Source organism: Gobio gobio (assembly GCF_949357685.1).
Source record: "Gobio gobio genome assembly, chromosome: 16".
NCBI lineage: Eukaryota > Metazoa > Chordata > Actinopteri > Cypriniformes > Gobionidae > Gobio > Gobio gobio.
In genome coordinates this window covers 3,473,204-3,479,203 of record NC_137109.1, presented here as the reverse complement: position 1 = coordinate 3,479,203, position 6,000 = coordinate 3,473,204, and the positions used below count along the sequence as shown (strand labels likewise).

Below are 6,000 nucleotides of genomic sequence, written 5' to 3'. Positions count from 1 at the left end.
CACACACACACACACACACACACACACACACACACACACACACACACACACACACTCACTTAATTACGAGAACACTGTAAAAAAGTTGCCGCCTTAAAGTACAATCAAGTACAATCAATACAATTAAGGACAGTCAACTTAAAATACATTAAACTGACTTAAATGAGTTGACTCTTGTAAAAAAGTTGAGAATTGCTTCACTTATTTTGATGTGTTGTCATAACAAAAAATGGCTGATAAGCTATGAGCCATTTTTTTAACACTCTAAAAAAAAGGCTGGGTTGTTTCAACCCAAATTTGGGTCAAAACGGACAAACCCAACCATTGAGTTATTTTTTATTTATTTGGGCTCGTCCATATTTGATTCTGTTGTTCTTGAGCAGTGATAGGGATGGCTTTCTTTGCTTTGTGCCTTCTTACAGATGCAAAAGTGTGTTTTTATCTGGGCTTTAATCTTCATGCCGTTTGCTGGTGTTTTCTGTTATCGATATCCTGCATTTCCCCGCTGTGGTATGTCTTATGTACACAGTTTTATTCCAGCAGAACACCTCTGAAACTAGACCCTCGGTCAGGGGTACGGCACCAGCCAATCATAACAGAGAGCAGTTAGAGCGCGCGTTCAGCTGCTGGACCGTGAGATATGAGTGCAGGTGTCATCAGGAGAGGATCGGGAAACTCTCTTCATCCAGAGCGTCGCCAGCTCACACCTCAAACTGAGGCGATCCAGCGCTCGGGAACTATAAGAACCCCACCTATAGATGTCTGCATTAAACACAGCTCAAATGAGAAACACATGGCAGCTTGGTGACCCAGTGTTTGACTGCTGTGTCATAACACTGTGTGTGTGTGTGTGTGTGCTGAAGTCAAACTGTTGAAACGCTTTCCAGAACGCTTTTTAAATGTTGATTTCAAGAGCAGAACTGATATAGCCCATTGTCAATCATCTGCATGTGAAGACTTGACTTGAGGATGCATGTGTCAGATGAAACACTGATTCAGGACAGGATTTGTAGTGTCTCATATACAGTAAAGTCTGCAGATTTCACTGATTATCAAATATCTCATCATCTGCTGTCCAGAATGTGTGTAATATGACTGCAGATGACCGCTGTAAAGGTGTAATTGTACAACTATATTTCAGAGATCTCACTCTTAGCAATGTGTTTCAGATTAGCTGCGCTGTATATGGAGGCTGCGGTTTGACATCTCAATGTTTTATTGATATTCTGGAGCAATGCCAGTAAATATGTTCTATCTCTATTACTTTTGGTCATATTGAGGATTTGCGCTATAAACAAACGTTCAGTTCTGTACATGTGGTGCTTTACAGACACGAATGATCCCTCGAATCATGTGTGCTATTCATTTTGTAAGCCGTGACTTGTGGGTTTTGCCCTGCAGATGATGATAAAAATGAAACATTATATTTGTTATATATGATTGGTGGTACAGATTTTGGTTACCTCAGTTGCTTTTGGGCCACCATTGGTTTTCATGCATAAAAAAGAAATCTGCATAAAATTAAACAACATACAGCACAATAACACATTTATAGATTAAATAAAATGCACACAAAGCTGTATTTTACCAAAGACGTGCACCATTTTGAAGGAACTGCACTGCTCTCCCCGCGATACATAACATGGGTTACACAAGAACTACCCAAACACTGGGTTGTTACGCCTGACCCAGGATCTGAGTAACGCAAACACTGGGTTGTTACACCTGACCCAGGATCTGAGTAACGCAAACACTGGGTTGTTACGTCTGACCCAGGATCTGAGTAACGCAAACACTGGGTTGTTACGTCTGACCCAGGATCTGAGTAACGCAAACACTGGGTTGTTACGCCTGACCCAGGATCTGAGTAACGCAAACACTGGGTTGTTACACCTGACCCAGGATCTGAGTAACGCAAACACTGGGTTGTTACGTCTGACCCAGGATCTGAGTAACGCAAACACTGGGTTGTTACATCTGACCCAGGATCTGAGTAACACAGAAACTACCCAAACACTGGGTTGTTACGCCTGACCCAGGATCTGAGTAACGCAAACACTGGGTTGTTACGTCTGACCCAGGATCTGAGTAACGCAAACACTGGGTTGTTACATCTGACCCAGGATCTGAGTAACACAGAAACTACCCAAACACTGGGTTGTTACACCTGACCCAGGATCTGCGTAACACAAACACTGGGTTGTTACGTCTGACCCAGGATCTGAGTAACGCAAACACTGGGTTGTTACATCTGACCCAGGATCTGAGTAACACAGAAACTACCCAAACACTGGGTTGTTACGCCTGACCCAGGATCTGAGTAACACAAAGACTGGGTTGTTACGTCTGACCCAGGATCTGAGTAACACAAACACTGGGTTGTTACGCCTGACCCAGGATCTGAGTAACGCAAACACTGGGTTGTTACGTCTGACCCAGGATCTGAGTAACGCAAACACTGGGTTGTTACGTCTGACCCAGGATCTGAGTAACGCAAACACTGGGTTGTTACGTCTGACCCAGGATCTGAGTAACGCAAACACTGGGTTGTTACGTCTGACCCAGGATCTGAGTAACACAGAAACTACCCAAACACTGGGTTGTTACATCTGACCCAGGATCTGAGTAACACAGAAACTACCCAAACACTGGGTTGTTACGCCTGACCCAGGATCTGAGTAACGCAAACACTGGGTTGTTACGTCTGACCCAGGATCTGAGTAACGCAAACACTGGGTTGTTACATCTGACCCAGGATCTGAGTAACACAGAAACTACCCAAACACTGGGTTGTTACGCATGACCCAGGATCTGCGTAACACAAACACTGGGTTGTTACATCTGACCCAGGATCTGAGTAACACAGAAACTACCCAAACACTGGGTTGTTACGCCTGACCCAGGATCTGAGTAACGCAAACACTGGGTTGTTACGTCTGACCCAGGATCTGAGTAACACAAACACTGGGTTGTTACGTCTGACCCAGGATCTGAGTAACGCAAACACTGGGTTGTTACGTCTGACCCAGGATCTGAGTAACACAAAAACTACCCAAACACTGGGTTGTTACGTCTGACCCAGGATCTGAGTAACACAGAAACTACCCAAACACTGGGTTGTTACGCCTGACCCAGGATATGAGTAACGCAAACACTGGGTTGTTACGTCTGACCCAGGATCTGAGTAACGCAAACACTGGGTTGTTACGTCTGACCCAGGATCTGAGTAACGCAAACACTGGGTTGTTACGTCTGACCCAGGATCTGAGTAACACAAAAACTACCCAAACACTGGGTTGTTACGCCTGACCCAGGATCTGAGTAACACAGAAACTACCCAAACACTGGGTTGTTACGTCTGACCCAGGATCTGAGTAACACAAACACTGGGTTGTTACGTCTGACCCAGGATCTGAGTAACACAAACACTGGGTTGTTACGTCTGACCCAGGATCTGAGTAACACAAACACTGGGTTGTTACGTCTGACCCAGGATCTGAGTAACACAAACACTGGGTTGTTACGTCTGACCCAGGATCTGAGTAACACAAACACTGGGTTGTTACGTCTGACCCAGGATCTGAGTAACACAAAAACTACCCAAAGACTGGGTCGTTACGTCTGACCCAGGATCCGAGTAACACAAAAACTACCCAAACACTGGGTTGTTACGTCTCACCCAGGATCTGAGTAACACAAACACTGGGTTATTACGTCTGACCCAGGATCTGAGTTACACAAATACTGGGTTATTACGTCTGACCCAGGATCTGAGTTACCCAAACACTGGGTTATTACATCTCCCCCAGGATCTGAGTTACCCAAACACTGGTTTGTTATGTCTGACCCAGGATCTGAGTAACATAAACACTGGGTTGTTACGTCTGACCCAGGATCTGGGTAACACAGAAACTACCCAAACACTGGGTTATTACGTCTCACCTAGGATCTGAGTAACATAAACACTGGGTTGTTACGTCTGACCCAGGATCTGGGTAACACAGAAACTACCCAAAGACTGGGTTATTACGTCTGTCCCAGGATCTGAGTTACCCAAACACTGGGTTATTACATCTGACCCAGGATCTGAGTAACACAAAAACGATCCAAACACTGGGTTGTTACGTCTGACCCTGTTACGGTTACACTTAAAACAAACTAGGGTGAAGACTCAAATGCATGAAGGAAGGATTTATTTACAAAATAAACATAATCAAAAACAAAAACCCACAAGGGGGAAAAAACATAATCAAACACGCAACAAGAACATAACATATCAAAACAAACAACATACCAAACACAGGTCAAGGAGAGGGAGCAGAACACGGGGAAGGGAGACGTTAAACAACGTACCGACAAAGACAGTGAACACAAGGGAGCTATATAAAGGGGAAGAAATCAGGAGGGAACAGGTGGGAGAAATTAAACACTAATCAGATAACAAGGGGGAGGGATCAGACAGAGACACGAGCACATAGCCCAAAACAACAAAACACCAAGTGCTCCACAAGACAGGACAGACATGTGACATTACCCCCTCTTTAAGGAGCGGCTACCAGACGCTCCACAAAGGCAGGGCGGGACCGGGCGAACCAGACCAGGGCGAAACAGACCCGAGCTGGACTGGAGGGACTGACTAGGGCGGGACGGGAGGGACAAACCACGGAGGAATGGGGAAAACAGACAAGGAAGGAACGGGGGAAACAAAAAGTTTAGGCGGCCAGGGTGGCGCGCAGAGTTTAGGCGGCCAGGGCGGCACGCAGAGTTCAGGCGGCCAGGGCGGCACGCAGAGTTCAGGCGGCCAGGGCGGCACGCAGAGTTCAGGCGGCCAGGGCGGCACGCAGAGTTCAGGCGGCCAGGGCGGCACGCAGAGTTCAGGGGGCCAGGGCGGCACGCAGAGTTTAGGCGGCCAGGGCGGCACGCAGAGTTCAGGCGGCCAGGGCGGCACGCAGAGTTCAGGCGGCCAGGGCGGCACGCAGAGTTCAGGCGGCCAGGGCGGCACGCAGAGTTCAGGCGGCCAGGGCGGCGCGCAGAGTTCAGGCGGCCAGGGCGGCACGCAGAGTTCAGGCGGCGCGGGAGGAGCAGGATGCCAGGGCGGCGCGGGAAGAGCAGGATGCCAGGGCGGCGCAGTCAGAGCAGGGCGTCTGGGCGGCGCAGTCAGAGCAGGGTGTCTGGGCGGCGCAGTCAGAGCAGGGCGCCGGGTCGGCGCGGGCAGAGCACGGACCACCGGAACACGGACCACCGGAACACGGACCACCGGAACACGGACCACCGGAACAGCGTCCACTGGAACACGGACCACCGGAACAAGGACCACCGGAACAAGGACCACCGGAACAAGGACCACCGGAACAAGCACCACCGGAACGCCGGAACACGGACCACCGGAACACGGACCACCGGAACACGGACCACCGGAACACGGACCACCGGAACACGGACCACCGGAACACGGTCCACCGGAACAGGGTCCACCGGAACACGGACCACCGGAACAGGGTCCATCGGAACAGCGACCACCGGAACAGCGACCACCGGAACAGCGACCACCGGAACAGCGACCGCCGGAACAGCGTCTGCCGGAACAGGGTCCACCGGAACAGGGACCGCCGGAACAGGGTCCGCCGGAACAGGGTCCACCGGAACAGGGTCCACCGGAACAGCGTCTGCCGGAACAGGGTCCACCGGAACAGGGTCCACCGGAACAGCGACCACCGGAACAGCGACCACCGGAACAGCGACCACCGGAACAGCGACCGCCGGAACAGCGTCTGCCGGAACAGAGTCCACCGGAACAGGGTCCACCGGAACAGCGTCTGCCGGAACAGGGTCCACCGGAACAGGGACCGCCGGAACAGGGTCCGCCGGAACAGGGTCCACCGGAACAGGGTCCACCGGAACAGCGTCTGCCGGAACAGGGTCCACCGGAACAGGGTCCACCGGAACAGGCGCGGACGGAGTCCTTCTCCTCTTCCTCCGTTTCGAACCCCCCAAACTCAG

General features: G+C 50.3%; 1 protein-coding gene across 2 annotated transcripts in view; it reads left to right on the top strand.

Moving 5' to 3' along the window:
* flt4 (fms related receptor tyrosine kinase 4) overlaps positions 1 to 6,000 on the top strand; it is a 125,000-nt gene that overhangs the window by 1,103 nt on the left and 117,897 nt on the right. The gene's annotated exons all lie outside the window — the stretch shown is intronic.